This window comes from Tympanuchus pallidicinctus, unplaced genomic scaffold (assembly GCF_026119805.1).
Source record: "Tympanuchus pallidicinctus isolate F22 unplaced genomic scaffold, pur_lepc_1.0 scaffold25, whole genome shotgun sequence".
Lineage (NCBI taxonomy): Eukaryota > Metazoa > Chordata > Aves > Galliformes > Phasianidae > Tympanuchus > Tympanuchus pallidicinctus.
Genome location: NW_026294742.1, coordinates 7,888,210 through 7,907,399, shown reverse-complemented (window position 1 = coordinate 7,907,399; position 19,190 = coordinate 7,888,210). Strand labels below are relative to the sequence as shown.

The window sequence follows — 19,190 nt, the reverse complement described above, 5'->3', positions numbered from 1 at the left end:
ATATCTGTGAAAAACTACAGGACCATCTGTAATTGAACGTACCCAAGCAAAGACATTTAAATTGCAATAACCTTCACTTCAGAAGAGGCCATTTTTGGAAGGCCAGGAATAGGAAGGACCTTTCCAGGAGCATGGGGCTGTGGCACTGATTTCTGCCCCAGTTGGGATCCCCAGAGGCTGCTCGCACAGCCAGAATGCAAGGAGGACCTCAAACATTCCTTTCTGTTGCACAGACCCTTTCCACACAGCTTTGCTAAGATCCAGACTGACACAAGAGCATCTTGCTACCATTTGAAAATCTAGCAGAAAAAAAATGTTGTTTTTACAGATTCCGCTCTTCAAAAACAAACAAAAAAAAACCAACCAGACTCAGATTGGCAGAATACACTTGCACTTCTTATTGAATCTTTGCCTCTTTTCTGCCTTAGAAAGGGGCCCAAAATGCAGAGATCTTGATTGAACTATGATGCCTTGCACTTCAGCTGAGGGACTCGGCCTCCTGGTTCAGCCTTCTATCCCTGGGCAGAGCCTGAGCCATTGAGATCCAGCACACAACCAGCCACCAAAGCACAGGGCAGGGTGGGAAAGGAGTACCTGCACCATCTATCCCTGTGCAGAGCCAGCTCATCTAACAGGGCGAGGAAACAAAGGGGAAAGAACTTGTAGAAGTAATAAATACAACTTCCCATCTGGCAGCTGGGCTTTTGTTCATGCCAGTCACCTGCAGCAAGTATTTTTTCCCCCTCTGAAACAACTCTGCTATATTAGCTATAAAATGTCCAAACATATTGCTTTTGTATATCTGTGCAAAAGGAGAACCTGGGGTAAGACACTGGGAGATGTCTGCCTGCTGCGTTCCCCTTGGGGCAGCCATTGCTCAGCTTACCACAAGTCAAACCCCAATGGGATAAGCAGGTAGCAGCAGGCACAGACTGCAGTCACTGCACAGACACACGTAGCTTTTATTGAGAAAACCATCACATCTCGCCATGCAACATCATATTTGCTAGTTAAGATCAGGAAATCCAGCTGAAACAAACTCAGAAATCCCATCCTGAGTCCTTTCAGTTCATTTTGTTTAGGATTTCACAAAAGGACAACGCACATGTCCATCCAATGGGTCCAATGCCCCAACAACAACTAACAGGCTGTGAAACAACCAGAGCATGGTCTGTCCTTTCCTTCAACCTCCAAATACACTCCTTATATCCCCAAAATCCTGAAAACAATCCAGGAAAGAGACCAAGCTGCTATGCCTTCTATCCCCCACAGCATTAAATAAGCAAACAGACTGACTTCCATCACTCCATGCCTTGGCAGTTCTGTTCTCCTACCTGGTAGGTCAGCAGTAGTCCTGAGCACTGAGCCTGGGCCTGTGCCCAGCAGCGCGCACCCGCCGGCCGTCCTATTCATCTCTGTCTGGCAGGACATCTCCCAGTGGTTTGTGTTCATTTGTCCGTAGACTCTGAGAACGTGGAAAGCCTGAAAGAGAGATCAGGAAAGGTTAATTGGTTTCGTTGACCATCTGTTTGTGCTGTGAATAAACGCTGCGAATAACGCGTAACAAATGGCACCTACAAGGATTAAATAAATCAATTCTGGGGATTAGAAACAACCTATGGACCGCGCTAATGGAGCAGAAGGCTGCGCAACAAAAATCAGCATTGCTGAGCTGTGAAGTCTGTGACCTTTAGGGGACAGAAAACCCAGGTTTTCTAGGAAGCCTGAGGTGAAACAGGAAAATAAAACAGAGACGGTCAAGTAAAACCTGAGCAAATGCTTAGAGGAGTGCAAATGGAGGACAGACTGGTCCCACCTGATGGCACAAAGCAGTTATAATCCTGCAATCTCTTTGGGTTTTCTATACTCCTTTCATCCCACCCTTTACAGAAGCAATATGAAGAACTCCTGTGCAAGTAAAGTAAATATTTCTAGATTTAAATACTATTACTTTCCTTCCTTTCTCATCCTTCCCAGAAGAGCTCGAGGAACCTCACTGCATGGACTCCTTCCTGCTCAGGGATGTACAGGTCCCCAGAAGCACTGAGTCACTGCACCATGATGGGGAGCAGGAGAGCTCTGGATGCTCCCCTCGGAATTTCATTTTCAAAATCACAAACGTCACTCAAAATAAATATTATTTATATACAAATAAGAGATTTTAAACATTACCTTAGCCTAAAATTGTTACAGGATTCCAAAAAGCATCATCATCATCTCAAAAAGTTTTGGTAAGCCATCCAAAAGAAAGCTGTGTCTATCAGTGCATACATGCAGACAAGAACTGCAAGTTGCAGAACAGTTCCCCACCCAAAATGAGCCAAACATGGTAACAAGTAATGCTGGTGGCTTTGGTAGAGCTGCAGGACACTGCAGACTGGGTTTCATCACCAGGAAGGATGGAAGAGCCTTTGAAAGACATCATCCATGGAGGATCCCAGCAAGATGTACTGGTACGTTCTCAGACTATTGATTCAATTCAGCAAGTTTTGTTTCAAAAATCAGTTGCTTTGCTCAATATTTTCATAGAGAATTCCAGACCAGTACTTGGAAACGCTAGCATGAAAAAAGATGAATTCACTTTGCAAGTTTTAGTGACATGCTTAGATCTCTGATATGATTATTAGGAACCATTAGTGTAGAAAAAAATTACAAACACAGCGAACACATTTTGAACATGGCCAATGATTACTGATTAATGATCACTTTATGAGATGTGACAGTAGTTAATGTAGTGTGCCCAGCTCAAGTATTGACTCAAGATGTTGCAATTCCACAGCAAACAAAAGGACAGCTAAACGGAGGTTTCTGGGCACCACATTTTTGCACACAGAAGCTTTGCTTGCAGGGTATCCTCCACAGCCTGGAGCATCCATCAGGGACCAGCAGCCCATGGGAAGCTTTGCTCTGCCAGGCCACCTCCATCATTTTACACTCTGTTTCCTACCCAAACCCACGTGAAAAAAAGCCCACACATGTAAAAGCTTCCAAGTGCCCAGCATGCATAACTGAGAGTCCCTATTTCTAAGGAGCACTGACCTGGACTTCTTTCCCTGCTTGGAGCTCACACTTCAGCAACCTTTAGCATGAGCACACCACCTCTTCCTGCAGTTCTAGAGATCCATCACATCCCATCTGAACACAGAAACTGATGTTCCCAAGCATCTGAATGCCAAGATGCCAAGATTTACTTATTCCTTGTACACAACCACGCCAGAATTATTGATCCCAGGAGTGGCTGTAACCTTTGGAAACTACTTCTCAGTTGTGCTCAAAGTGAGTGAATGGAATCTCAGAGAATAACATGCTTCACAAGTCCAGTATGAATAGAGAGTTCATTTTCAAAGTGTATATAACAACTCATTACCTCCTAAGGAACGGCAGATACCATCCTGCCCCAGCCCTGCCAGGGAACCAATGGCACCTTTACCTTCACAAAACAGAGCCTGACCCGTTCTGATGTTTCAGGAGTTCCTTGGATCATCTCACCGAAGATCAGGTTCTCACTTTTAACAACACAAGAATAGAAGAAACATCTTAAACCCTGGGAGTTGAATTAGACAGCTGCACAGCGTACACTGCAAGCACTGTAGTTGTGCATGACAGCATGCAGAGCCTGCTTAGAACTCACTGTCAGTGCAGATCCATACAGCTGCTAGAAGGTGAAATACAACTACATAACTGAAGGTGATGGGGTGTTTTTTATTTTTAGGAGTGAATTGAAAGAAATAAGCTCTGATAGAAAACACTGTATCTGAGATCCCTGTAAGAGAGATGCCATGGGGCTTATTACTTACTCCTGTTAAGAACAGAATAACTCATGAATATCACATTCAATTACCCCATTTCAGGCAGGCTGTAACTTGGAAATGAAGATCATGTCTGATTATCCCATTTCAGGTAAACTGTTGGTGTGAATTATCAGAGGGCTCTAATCTTTTTGCACTTATCTGGAGCACTTAATTGCCTGATGTTAACTGTACTAATGCATGACCAGACCTTGCATCTGCCTGAGTCTGCACTCAGTTAACTCCTTAATTGTCACCACGTTCACTCCTCTCTCCCTGCTTCTGCAGCTGCACATTAATTCTTGCCAAAACACAGAAATTATTCAGTAGCATCTTCAGATAGTCTGCCAGCCTTAATATTTGCACCAGATGACACACCTTGGGACTAATAGAGCAAAATCTCCAGAGGTCCCCTATATAGTACATTCCCTATCTGGCTTAGTCTCATTCACTCACTCATTTAAACAGTTGTGCCCTCCCCAAACTGGTTCTGTTGATACTTGGCAGGAAAACATATGGCCATCTCTTAAAGTAAGGTCTTTCTATTAGTCTGGATATTTATACACTGAGTGTTTCAATAATCATCACACTTGCATGCACCTTACCCAGGATCACAGGGTATCCCAAGTTGGAAGGAACCCATAAGGATCATCGAATCCAACTGCTGATCCACAGCATTATCCTGCACAAGCTTGCCATCATCCACCTCCTCACCACATCCAGATCACCCATGAAGCAGTAAAACTTGCTTCTTCTATCCTCATCCTCCACCGAAGGGCTTGGAACACTGCATATGTACAGGAGCAACAGAAATAAAGAATCCCAAGTCCTCCATATGCTAATGGCAATTAAAAAGCTTCTTTCCATTTATGCACCTCAGTTGTCTCCAGGAGGAATTATTCCACACACTCTTTTCACAAACTCTGTTTTCCCCTCTCTTAGCAGTTTCACAGCTCCTCTGTGCTTCATCCCAAAACTCAGCTCAGGCACCCGGTGGTGATGCTGAGCCCACTGTCCTCATACAGCATCTGATGGGGCCTTGGGCACCCGCAGAGGGGCAGGGGGAACAAGGGAGATTACAGATGGATAACACTGGTTGTCAGTGCTCCAAAAGTGACCAAACTTCTCTCAAGCAATCCCTCCAGGCTCAACCTCGCCCAGGTCTCCTGGAGCTGCTTCTCAGTGCAGTGCTCTCAGGATAACATTGAGGAAGCTAAGGGAGCAGTATTTGCTTAAACCCAAAGTAATTTCCTGTAATGAAACTTCAGCCTGTGTAGAACAGAGATTTAAATATTCTGCCTACAGATCACATACTGCAACAAAAACACATTTATCTTGCGTAATGGAATTGTGGATTGTTTTGTTTGTTTTTGCTTTTTGTTTTTTTAAACCTATATCTATCTACCACCAAGCAGTGATTTCATACATCCTTTCCACATGTGTCAGAAACTGTGAGAGGATGGCCATTTTTTTTCTATCCTGTGTATTATTAAACATAATAGTCAGCCACCTCTAGAACCCATCATTGATTGAGATAGATGAAGCTATTTAAAAAAAGAAAAAAAAAATCTAATGAAGTCTCTTTGGTGCCTCTGAAACTCGGCAGCAAAGATAAATGAGAAACAATTTCTTGATATCCATTATTTTAAATTACAGATATCAGCCCTGATGCTGTTCTCAAGGTTTATTGAGTTTTCATAGAATACCATCAACTTCTACATTCCGCTCATTTAATTGAAACCTGCGACCCAAGTGTTTTCCTCTTGTGTCAGGTTTAAGCCACGGGGCGATGCCTCTGCTGAACATGGGCCACAGCACTGACTCCACCACCTCCCTGGGCAAGCATTCTTTCTGCTCTTATAGCCTAGAGATAATAGCAGACCATAGACTTCTCTCCTCAGCCCCAAGACACACGCATCTAAGCAAAGCCAAAAGACTTCTTTCCAGCTGGCCAGGCTTTGCCTGTCATTGAACACATCCCAGTCGCTGACATCATGCTTGCTAGCACAGGAAAATAAGGAGACAGGGACTGAAAAGCATGCCCAGAGCAAGTCCATCTGCCAAGATGCAGGGAAGGCTTCCTGCCCCCTCCTCAGGGGCACCAGAAATGTAAAGCAATAGGCTGCCATCAGGCAAATTAGACATGGAATTCAATATGCAGTGCAAAAAAGAGATCCTAATTGGATACACTCATGTCCCACTGAGCCATTTCAGATCCCTTTCCTTACAGCTGCCAAGATGTTGAAGATGAGGGTCGCTGCCTCACACGTTCCAGGGCCTGTGGTGGCAGGACATAGATGTAGTGGTTAAATCCTTCACATCTCATTGCTTTACCCTTGCACTTCACTCTCCCATGATTTCTCTTTCTGCTACCCAAAGTCCAGGAATGCCTTTGTTTTTCTTCTCCTTTGTATTGCAGAGGCAGAGCACGACCTGCAAATATCTCAGCATTTGGGGAAAGCTAATGGCACAGCAGGAGGATGTTGTTGCATTTGGCTCTTACAGTTTCAATATGTTTTATTACATTGGTGCGAGGCAGCAGAGGTGTTAGTGGGTAATTTAAATTTAATCATTTATTTGGACACTTTTAATGTTAACTAGAATGCCATAAATGCTGCAGTTGAGAAGTGGTTTGTTGTGCACTGCCATAAATCCATGTTACAGAAAGTATTCTTCTTTAGTCCACTTTGATTTATCTTTGAGTGAGAGCTACCCAGGATTGTGTAACACAGCATGATACTGCTTACACTCAATGCAGTGTTTCATCTATAAACTGGAAGAGGATCCGAAACTCATTATAATAATCTTTTTAAATGGTGACTTTAAACTTCACAGCAATTTACAGGAATTTGAGTACTAAGAACTTAATCAGGGCAAGGCAATGGTTCAGGACTCTGCTGTAAGGAATCTCTTAGATCTAAAACTCTTCAGTATGGCAGAAAATAAAAAGGCACATTAAAAGCATCCCATCCCATAATATTGTCTGTATTCTATTAAGTCTGCCTGAAATTCTTAAAGTGACAGCCACAGTGGCCTTACTGTTTCCTATGTCAATCCTTGCACTGGTAGCTGGGTATCCTGACAGAATCTGCTTGCGTAACCTTCACAAAGCTCACCTCATTTATGGAGTTAAACACTCGGTAGACTTCTACAGTTCCTGTAGTTCTAAGTGCCCTGGAAATGGCATGCTATGAACTGCTGACAGCTGTTTAATCTGCCTTCTAATTGCACAGACCTCTTACAGAACTCAAAGGAGATAAAGCAAAGCAGCACCTCCCAGAGCAATTTCTATCATCTTCTGTTGTTTCCAGGGACTCCACTGCATGCAGACCTGGCACCAGGAGTGCTGGGTACATGCTGTCATGTCTGCATTGACTTCCAGCGTCACAGGTAGGATAGAAATCCAATATTAGCTCACCAAGCCCATGTATACACAAGGATTTGGAGCAAGGGCTGTAACAGCGGAGTCTATTTTAGGGCAGAACAAGAGATTAGAGCAATATTGACTCCTTGTATTCAGGCATTTACCCAAGCTCTACCTTGAGAAGGAACTTTGCCACAGAATTCTAGAATAATCCTACCCTGTGGCTGCTCCTTAGCAAGTCTTTGTGTGGCCATTCACCCCACAATGAGCACACAGCCCTGTCCCTTTGTGCAAGATTTTTCTCCAGTAACTTAATCCCAAAGCAAACTGATGGACCTTGAGAAGGTAGCACATGTATGGTATATGTATACACAGTACTGAGTGCTTCATCAGGTATATTAAAGGAATAATAAAATACCACATATTAAGTGCAAGCTGCGGGAATGCTTTAATACAATCATCAAGGTTGAGCAGTTTCCTAAAACACCAACTTTCACCTAAGGAACAAGCAGGGTTTGTACTAATCTAATAAACTGTGGCTGTAGAAGAAAACTTCCATTGGCTTCAGAGGGCTTTAATTAAGCACGTATGGTCCTGCAAAAAGATAAAATAAAACAACACACACAGGTCCTGCTCCAGTGATCTTGAGATTTAACTAGATAAAACTGTATTTTAAGGAAGACAGAAAAAGGAAGCAATGAATTAACAAATAACGATTGGTCTATTAAATATTACCAGTTAATCCCTGTATCTCCAGAATCTCAGCTATTGGAGAAAATGTCATGAGTAGAAATTAATAGAAATCCAAATCCTATCATCCAAAGCTGAATGTTCTTCCTGGGCTGTTTAGACCTAAGTAATTTGGAGACATATACAACTTAGAGAAAACGTAGAAGGCTCTCAAAAATAACTGTCCCCATTGAGAGGTTTTGCATTACATCCCAGAAACAAAAACCAGGCCATGTCCTTAGCTGGTATAACGTGACACTGTCAATTTCAATAAAGTACAGCAGCTTAAAGACTCCAGGCCCCTCGGCATAATCCTTTCATTTAAACTCAGTAAATCAAAATCAACTCCACTGATTTCTGCAGAATCACAGCCTTTGGCTAAGCCAGAGGAAAGCCAGAAACTCTTTTTCAGAGGGATTTTCACCGCCTCCTAATTCATGAGCTGTCCCTGGAAGCAGATACACTATGATCCGACCTGCAGAGGTTCTGCCCCTCTCCAGTTCCTCCCGCCCAGTCCCAACCATCACCATGCCAACCCAGCCCAGCTCCACCTGGCACACTGGGACAAATGGTGTCATTTCTTTTCAGACCTGCTTTTCCCTGCAGCTCCACCCATGAAATATTCCCATGAATCAAGGCTCTGCCTGGCTCCTGTGGCTCTTCTCAGGAGTTCTTACCCTTCCCATTCACCATGGAGTCAAGTTAATTCAGGCAATCTCCCTGATCCACAGCCTTGCACGTGCAACAGCAATATTTCAAGTGATACAATATTTCTCTACAATAAAAGCTTCACCCTTTGAAGATTTGAATAAAAAACAGTAAGATATTTCCAGTAATTAGCAATACAGTAACATTCGGACTCCTTTCTTGGTAGCCAAAAGCTTCTCCAGCAGCACGAGCTTTGACACGCAGTGATGGAAAGGGCATGAAGACGGGAAGCAAGTCAGGATTTCCCTTTGGGTTCCCTTTTTCCCCATGTGTTTTGAACATGAGCAATAAACTCATTGACTGTTTTGCTTCCCAGAAATACTGCCTGCAATGAAAGCAGGGGCTGGAAGCCTCTGCTGGAATCTGATCCTGCTTTCTGTGCTGAGTGGGCAGGGTTGGAGCACCTTGTGCACCCTTTGCTTTCTCCATGGATAGAGTGGGGGAGTGAGGAAGGAGAGCTGCTTTCTTCCCACTGCTAGAATATATTTTTAAAAGGGATTAAAAAGTGCATAAACCCAAACACTGCTCAAATCTTTTTAAAGCAGCCTAAAATTCAATGGTTTCCATCAGTACTGTGCCTGAAGATTTGACTTCAAATGCATTTGGAAGGGAAAAAAAAAAATAACTAATATTCAAATGTACACTTAACTCCAGTGCAGCCCTGTGCCCTCCCACAGCATTTCCAACCAAAGCAGCACAGGAAATCTTCTCCCCCATCGTAGCACAAAGCACTGCTTTTGTAAATTACGAGGGGACACGGCGGCTAATAGGATCAGGACCCAGAGAGCAATAGAAGAAGAGAAAGGATGAATGAGTGATATCTAATACAAAGCGCGATTTTGTTTGCTCACCCCCTCCAAGAGGCAGCTCACAGCTTCACAATATTGCCTGCATTTATAAGGTCGGGGGGTTCCCTCCTAATGCTGTTATGTGACTGCAATTGCCATTAATTTCAATAGAAGCTTCAAACCTGCTGCTGCAGCAGCAAAATAAGGTTGTAAAATTCCACCTGTCCTGAAAGATATTTATTGTTCTAGAGAGTAAAACCCTCTGCAACACACAGTTGTTGTTAAAAGCCAAGTGAGAAAAGGAGATCTGGTCGAATAGGAGGACGTGGGATTCTGCGCTGGATGCAGCACTAAGAGGTGAGCACTACCCACTGTGCAAACAGACTCACCCAACTTACATCCACTTTTTTCATCACTCCTCCTGGACTGTCTTCCAGAACAGCTTCCTTCCAAATGTATTTGTTTACTAAGGTTTTCACCTACCAACTCTTATTCTGCCAATGCCTATAATTTCATTGGAAGTGTCCAAGCACATCCCAAGAAACCCACCCAGCCCATTGCAGCAGCAGGAGGAACCCGCCAGCCCAGCTACCAACGGCAGCAATGTGTGCACGCAGACCTCAGTGTGGATAAATGACTGCTCAGTGACTGCAAAGCCCTGGAGGATTCCCTCCACCAACCCCAGGTCCTGCAGCTGTAGCCTTTTTGGGTTGTGGAGGTCCCACCAGCCACAAGGTGTTCACATCCTCAGCATCACACTGCATCGTTCAGCAATGACAGCTGGGAAACCCAGCAGCACGCCCCAAACCGATGGATTTACTACTGCCAGTTATGACTCACATGGTAGAATCAATCTGAGAAGATGCATTTGGGAATCAGATAGCTATCTCCATGAGCAGGATCATACACGCAGCAGCCGTGCTGCCATTTATTCCATTTACTCAGCACCAACAGGGAAGTTTCCAGTCACCAGTATGATGCCTTAAACAGGGACAGCTGGAACGGAGACAACACGGGGTGCTGGGAAAACCCAATCCATCCAACCCCAACTGATTGCTATTGCCAGGGGGATGTTACAAAGACTGTCAAAAGCAATGAAAACACGAAATTCAAACAGACTGCCTTTTTCCCTGTACACATGAAAATCATTCCAGCTCCATTATTAATGCACTCGGGCTCATTTGTCGAGACTTTCATAAAAATGAGTTCAAAACCAAGAAAACCTCCAGCATTTTTATGATAAATGCCCGCAAGTCTGTGGGATGGGAGATTAGGCTGCACACTGTGCTTCTTCCCAGCAAATCCCTCCTCACCATTTTAGATTATTATAAGTCAAAACAAGGCGAAAAAATGAGCTGTTTAAAGCATCAGTAAACAAACAAAGGCCTCTTACTAGCAAGCCTTTATCCTCAATTTATGCCACTTTTATATTTTCTTTTATATGAAAATGTAGTGCCTTTAGCCCTCCAACTCTGCTACTGCAGCTTTTAACACTTTTACCCGTTTAGTCATTTATTTACCATTTCCATTTTTGTTTTCAATTCAAGATGAAAGTATTCTTCTATCAGTTATTTATTTAGGGCTCCAGTAAATTGATTTTTCCTTTATATGTGCACTGCACAAACATTAAAATAGATGAATCCCATTCTGCTTGTTTGTTTAATTTCCTTTCTCCACTCACACGAGTTTCTGAATTCTTCCTCTGCACCTGGCATCTCAGATGCAGCATCCCCTGAGCAGCACAATGCCAATCCAGTGTTTAAGTTGCTATAATAGCAATGAACTGCAGTGACGGAAGTAGTGAATGAACTCAGTATCAGACATTACCAATATTACACATCCATTAGCCCTGGGGCACCCAAAGCATTCCAACAGCCCCACACATCCCATTCCCCAACTAGACATGCAGTCCAGATCTTCCACTTTGATTTGAATCTGACCCAAGAAGAAGACAGACAAAACAAGCTAAGAGGGATCCCTGAGATCCACAAAAACTCTGCTCTTCATCGTTCTGCAGGAGAACCAAGCGTTGTTTTGCAGCTTTTTTCCCCCACCCATTACAATACACAGACAGATGTGCTCATTTCTCTACTTCCCATCTCCCCAAGCCCAGCACGTACCCAGATCACAAGAACAGCTCACATGGCATGCTGGAGGGGGACAGGAGTGCTGTATGGAAACGGTGTAATAAATCCACACCTGTCAGGGAAAGGTGCCCACAGAAACAAAACTGCATTTGAGCAGACTGTTTTAGTTTTGAAAAAACTCACCCTAGAGTGATAGAAAATGAGATAGAGACAGGCAAAACACAGAGCAAAAAATGGAATGTAAATGCCCTGGCAGTCCTGTGCCATGTTCCCCTGTACGCTTTGCGTGGAGTCTCAGCAGAGCTAGAGAAAAGGGCTGCTGCTTTATTTCCCTTTCACCAGCTCCTACAGGGGTCGAACAGAAAGCTTCCCATAAGCCACAGTCTGCACTGGCTCTTGCTGATGGCAGCAAACACCCAGCAGAAGCTGATGAGTGCCCAAGACAAGCAAACACCACGATCTTAAATACATTTTGTCACTCCGTTAAAAGAAATAACAACAATGTACACCTACTATGAGCATGCACACGTTGCAGTGCCACAACACACTAGTTAAATGAACATACATCCCTTGGCCCTGACCAAGACTTGCAGCACTCAGTGCCCCTACACCAGCAGCAGGTAACGTGGTCTGCAGCTGTGGAGCCTTTGTAAGAATCTCCTTTGTAGTATTCCCCATTGAAGAGTTTAAGTCTCTTCATTCCGCTGTAATGGAGTAATTTATCACCCAATTCCTTTTAAAAGTAACTAATATAGATAGATTAGGTAGTAAGATGTGATACATAAAGAATAATGGTCCATTTTTAATAAGTTTCCAATATGTTATCATATCATGTGATTGATTAGAAAGTTCGTTGTTTTACTCTAACATCTTTTTAAAGACTTCTCAATATCATTTCAAGATTAAAAAGTTAAATAAAGCTTAATCATCTTTCTGGATGTAACCTGGAGGAGCAGCGGATTCAGGAGTGCTTGAAATTGTTATCTGGTTTCTCGAGCACCAGAAGTGGAAGCAATCTATCCCACAACCTCTTCAGGCACCACTCCATCCCAGCCGTTCTGTCAGAAAATATTATTGTATTAAGCAGCAGAAGAATGAATTCGTTAAGAGTTGAACAGGTGGGATCAATCCAGCTGCTGGGAAAACTGGGATTTCTTCATTCTTTAGTGAGAGGAACTGCATCTCTCCTATCCCCATTGCCCCCAGTGAAGATGTGCATTCCTACAGCCAGCCAATAATCCAGTTAATCAATACTTCCAAAGCAAAGCATGGTATTTAATCAGGATCTAAGTAGCATCCCTTCCCCAGCGCAGAAATGCTTGTGCATCTGTGAAACAGTCTCAAAACGTGAAGGAACGGAGGAGCAAAAAGATCCAGAAAAGAGAAAGGAGAAAAAGGGAGCTGTCGCTATGCTGACCTGTACCAAAGCACAGTCACCTTGTGCAGCACAGCCACAGCACAGCCCACCACCTTCAGGGGCTTTACTGAGAGTTATTTATTCCAGTAAACCAAATAACTTCCGTGAAACTCTGCCCAGCAATTCTGCACAGAGAACCTCGCAGTAACTGCTGCTTCCAGACACGCCAGCTAGGAATAAATTCAATCCCAATGTAGTTTTAATGACCTTGATTTAATTAAACCTGAAGGAAAGAGGCTCTCCATCGAAACTAAACATGTATTACAAGAAATCCTTTCTAACCTCTATTCTAACTCGGACTCTTAAATTTCACCCTGAAAACCATCTCCAATCTTTCACAAACAATAACTCAGTGAGATAACATTGCAACAACCATCCCACACCTGAGCATCATTCCTTCTCTGCAAAGGATGCTTCCAGCTAGCAAGCTGCAACAGAAATCAACCCTGCCCATGGCAGTAGCTGGGGTTTATGGGCAGATGCTGCCTGCCTGCAGGGGGCAAGAAAGAAATCTCCCCAACCGCAGGGATGGGGACACGCAGACAGCATGTAGGGCAGCAGCAAAAATGAGCCCATCTCCAGTTATTAATACATTCCAACAAAATATGCAGTTTTCTTGCTTATTGCCTTTCAAGTCCATCCCAGAACCTGACATTGTCATTTGAACAGCAGGGAGAAAATTAATTTCATTTGACAGAATACCAAAGCGGCACTTAAGTCACAGGGACGTCTCAGCTTGGACAAGATCTTCCCAACCAAGCAGAGTTGGGGTAGAAGCAGCCTCACAAGTAAGAAACATTTTTTTTCCAGGAACATTTGAGCTTTATTTTCCCTCCTCGTAACAGCCTGCATGATTTTTCTTTCATCAGAGAACCAACACAAGTGTTTGCAGTCGGAATGTCTCTTTTAGTTCCTCTGATTTAAAAGAAAAATCTATACACTGACTAGCTCTGTGCTCATATAGCACCTTTGGAGCCAAAGAGAGAAATGCTTTGTTTGGAAAATGTCAAAATGAGATGCATATTATTACAACGGAACATATATTATAAATGAGATATTTAATATTTCAATACCCTCCACCCTTTGGCATTAATTCATAATTTCTTCCAAGACTAATTTTACTCTGAAATAGCACCACTGCAAACCATACAACCTGCTTGCATGCACGTACCATTACAGCACCTCTTTAATAGTAACAGCCGTTCCAACCAGCTCAAAACTCCACTCATTAGCACTAAATACACCCAGGGTGCTGCTCAGCCTCCGCGGCGAGTGCAGCCCTGAAGCATCTCTCTCTGAGCACCCACAGCCAATGTGTGGAAGGGCACAGCTACACCTGGCACTGGGATTGATGCAGAGATTAAATGCACTTCTTTTTCCATGAGGGCACGGAATGCATTTCCAGCACCACAACCAGCAGGGAGAAAAGGAGCACAATGGACCAGAAACACCTGCTGAGGTACAGGGTGGGTCAAATCAATAGCCAGGCACGCCATTATCTCAGCCCATTTCCATTGGAAATGCAGATTCCACAATATAAACAAGTAAATAAATAATTTTTAAAAGATATACAACTAAAGAAACCACCCGAGCTTGTCCATCTTTCTGCCAGTGGGGGAGGGGATCCCAGACCCAGCCCATGCAGGCTGCACTCAGGCAATCTTACATCAAAGCAGCTTTACAAGACAACAAATAAAACCAAAACAAAAAACTGAGATGAAAGCTTCACTGGGAAGAAAACATCCTGCAACCTTTCTGTCCCGATGTGAGCAGATTACAGCTGGCTTTATTCTGCTCTCAGTGCCACACACAGCAATTCCGAGCTCTTGGACCCAGTCATTAGCAGTATGCTAAGCAGGGCTCCTCTCACTGCCTTCTTCTGAGCTGTCTCAGTGGGCTCTCACTGGGCCCTGATCACTTTTTTCCCCCCTTTATATTGCAGTTTGTGTTAATGCATTTTGCCCAACATGATAAACAATGCTTTTTGTTACTTCTCGAGATCACAACAAATGACAGATGTTTCATGGACTCCATGTGATCATCGTTGATAACAAGTTCTAGGAAATTTTTCTATCAACAGTGAGTGGGACCTCATCCTTATGAATAGTACAGACAGAAACCAGCTGAAGACTTGGGACCTAACACCATGCACAGGCACTGGCAGCAGCAGCAATGCTCAGCCTTTCCTCAGTGCAGCTACAAACACCACCCCAGCCCAGAGCCCCCACCACCAACAGCTGTGTACAGCTGGCTCTGCTCCTCTCCCTTTGGGTCCTATTCAGGGACCAAAACATGAATGCATCCATATCCAGACCAGAAAACTGCATCTCTAAATGGAACTTGAGCACCAGAAGGAAAATGATTGCCCTGGATCCCGTGTTCAATATGCATTTGTGTCAACCTATTTCTCTTCATTACAAAAACAATAAAAACCAAGCTCTAGTAAAGCCAGGAGCCAGGGGGTTGCACTTAGTTATCAGAAGTTCAGCTTGGCTGTAATGCTATTCATACGAAATCTGATATGAAGCCTCCTGGGTATCATGAAACTCTTTATAATACAGAAAGTTCAATACATTAAGGATGCAGAAAATCTCATTTGGGACTGCAAAGCAGCCAAGAGTCCTTGCAGATTCCCAAGGAGCTGGGAGAACAAAATCACAGCAGCCCTTCCAAGCAGCGCAGGAAGAGAATTATCCCATGCATCAGCATCCACATGAGGCAACACCAAATGCTTTACAAACTTTAATAAATTTAAGCCTTATGAATGCCTGTTGTTTTGCAGGCTGTTTATCACTCCCTCTGCTCACATCAGACAGGCAAGGCACGGAGGATGCTGCCTCTCACAGCTGGATGCTGCTGGGGTGCACAGGCACAGAGCAGCACTGGGCTGCTGCATCACCTGCCCCAGCTCCGCGTCTCTTTCATCCCTGCAGGGCCACACCACAGCCAACAACAGCCTAACGATCTATTTGCAGAGCAGCTTAAGACCACAGTAACAATCCCACTCTGGGATCTGCTTGATTAACGCCAGCACAGCAAGTGTTAGGACATGCAAGGTGCGTTACTGAGGATGTCAGCAAACAAACGTGCAGAGCCCCACACGCAGCTTATTGATATTTCCTTATCTATGCACAACAGACTCAGGAAGGGGGTATAAGCATGCAGGAAGCTGGGCTGCCTCCTTGGTGCCACCCAGCAGCTTCTGTCCTCATCCCATGGCCCAGAGGAAGCTGTTCTCCTCGCTGTAGAAACTTCAGAGATGCTCAGCAACGCGTTGACAATTACGGTGCTGTTACAGATTTGTCTGTGTTGGTGAGAATTGGTCCTTCTCCAAGGAGAGGTGCTCCAGCCCTCAGCTCATCCTCATGGCCCTCGTCAGATTGCTTTTAAGCCCCACGTCCCCCAGTGCTGGGGCACCCAGCCCAGACATCATACTCCAGATGGGGCCTCGTGAGGGCAGAACACATCTCAGTGCCACCCCTCTGCTGATGCAGCCCAGAACAGCTCCCAGCCTAACACACCCAGCTGCAATATGAAGGTATCTGGGCACCTACCACACACAGCTGACATTCTAGGCCACAAGGACACAGTGCTGGAATCCCCAGTTCTTCTCCACAAGGCAATGAAGTTCTCAGAACACCCCATCAAAAGCCTATTTCAGGTTCTGACCGCTTCCAGAGCCTTCGTGAATGCAGAAACCCAAAGGGCCAGGAACAGAGAGCAGAACGTAAGCACGTGGCACCTCTGTTTTAAGTCTGGAGATGATCAGAAGTTAATGGGATGGTACAGGAACATAACCTCAAAGGCCAGGACACAAAGCGAGCCTCCCCACCGCCGAGGTGCAGCTCCACACAGCACAGCCTTCATGCTGCCAAGCGCACCATGAGCAAATCACCTTGGAGAAGCATTTGCACTTAGGTGCTTTCCTTCTGACAGGCATAAAATGCCTCACTGCAGTCACTCAGCCTCTTCTGGCTCACTAAAGCATTTTACAGCTGAAATGCCTTTTCCACACAGCTTCTGTGTTAGTTATTAATGACACTCTCCTTGTATCAAATGTGGGTTGTTTTGGTTGGTGCCTTTTTTTGGCTTTGATTTTGTTTGATTTTAGAACTGCAGCAGAGGAACGATTTTCTGCAGCAGGAGTCAAAGCAGGAATTTCTCACCAAAAAAATTCATTTAGAATTAATTGATAGAAGGCAGTTCACACAACATTTGCTGAGCGCACTCGCTAACAGGACGATAAATCCTCACCTGGTGGTACAGCACAAAGGGCTATGCACTGGAATGGAGCTGAGAAAATGCAGATCCAAAGAGCAAGTGTACAGGGGAAAGTTGAATATTCCTTTTGCATTCTGGCCCCTCTGAGACATCCCTGTCCCCTGGTACTTACAGGGCCCCTGCCACAGACACCACCTCCATCAAATCTTGGTGGTTGATGATCCACCTGGCTGCAGAAGAAAGCATTGCACAGCAATTTGCCATTCTCCCATCTTCAAAATGATAACGAATGCCCATAGGAGGAGAAGAAAGTGGTAATGAAGCTTTATACAGAATAAATCACCCTCACTAAGGGATTTTGCATTACATGAAAGAGAAATTTGAGAAATTCCTTTTGTCTGGCCTGTCACCACTGCAGAGTGATTGAAGATGGCAAGAGAGGCCAGACTCTGCCAGGATTCAAGCAAGTAGGTCTCCATCCCAGCAGCTCTCAAGGAGAAAGCTGCGTCAGAGCCACCACCCTCGCAGTATCGAGTCATGGTGGATTTCTCATTTTATTCCTGTCTTTTTCTGCCTTTATCAATACAGCAGACTCATTGAGAAGCCAGGCACATATCCAGGAGCCCTTCCGTGGGTTAGCTCAGCAGCAAAACCAACAAGCTGTAAAGCGAGCGCATTAACAACCTCATGCATTACAAAGTTTGCTGTGTAATAATACTGTATATAAATAACAGACTGCTAAGATCATTAAAGCCAATCAGAAGTATAGATTAGCCTGTAAAAGTCTCATTAATGTCTCCAATATTCCAATACAAGGAAAGAGCAGTACCAGTCAGCAAGCTGATGCTGACACTCAGCAGCAACATCAGGGCTTCACACCTCTACCTTAAAGGTTTGCTTCCAGCGTGGGCATTACCCACGCAGTGTTCTACATGGCACGGCTCCACAGGGAGAAGTGAAGCTGCTGATGCCTGTATTGCAGCCCCCAGTCCCACTTGGTGGCCCCACCAGTACAGTGTGACACCACAGGGGACATGGCTGGGCAGGCCACGGTTACAGACACAGCAGTAGCAACCAAAAGCAAGAGATCACATTTTCTGATTTGCACTGAAATGCTTCACTGTTATCTACCGTATCTGACATTTTCATCTACAGCTTTTTGTATTGCATTTTAGAGTTGATTTTACCTACAAAATATGTTTTTGCTGGAACCAGGTGCATCTACCATTCCAACACAGCAACACACATCCAGGAAGAAAAAGATGGGAGAACAGGTGAGGAGCAACACACAGTTGCTGGCATTTTGCAGGTTATCTATAGTCCCACTAAGCCCACAGGTGCTAACAGAGCACACTTTGCTCCTGCTGACAGCACCAAACCCCCACCTGCAGGGCCACAACCTCCCATTTCACAGCAGAGAATCTTTAGAGCCCAGCAAACTGCATTGGGCTTCCACACATCCCATGGATGAACAGCAGGGTGACCCCACCAACCGCCCCTAAAGCAGCTGCTTCAGTGGGAAGGCTGAAATGAGAACCTCCCAGGAAACACTTCGTGCTTCGCCTTGCAGATGATCCAACAACTTAAGTCATATTGCAAGCAAAGCCTTATGTTGCTGCTTGGTATAAGAAGTGCCTGCAGAGCCCTGGTACTACAAGTAAATTCAGCCATTAATATCAGCCATAAGCTCAGCACAACTATTTTTCTTAAAGAATATATTCATTTCTCTTTTAAGAGCCACAACTTGTGCTGAAGGCACATTTGCATTTTATTATCCCTAAATGCTTAACTACCATAACTAATGCTTGATTAATAAATAGCTATCTACTGCTGCTACTTTAAGCCTTGCAATTTATATGCAATGCTTTCTTCTCAGTGAACATGGCTCCTTTTTAATCAGTAACATAGGAAGAAAAGGATCGGAATAAGGAAAATAGGCTTAATTCACGTTTATTGTTCCAGTTGAGCTCATTGAGCACTGGGCAAGGCTATATAAAAAGTTCATGGGGCCTATTTAGAAGAGAAACTGGGGGACAAATTCCTTGGGCAGCCACGTGGCCAGCCTTCCCAATTGCAAATCTCTTCCAG

General features: G+C 44.3%; 1 long non-coding RNA gene across 1 annotated transcript in view; it reads right to left on the bottom strand.

The window, feature by feature from the left end:
• Window positions 1-1,338: 1,338 nt before the first annotated feature.
• The window catches only part of LOC128083977 (uncharacterized), a 29,963-nt gene continuing 12,111 nt past the window's right edge, over window positions 1,339-19,190 (bottom strand). The window contains exons 2-3 of the long non-coding RNA XR_008208282.1: window positions 2,173-2,556; window positions 1,339-1,482 (exon numbers count right to left, since the gene is read on the bottom strand). This is a non-coding gene — a long non-coding RNA (uncharacterized LOC128083977). The remainder of the gene's footprint in view (window positions 1,483-2,172; window positions 2,557-19,190) is intronic.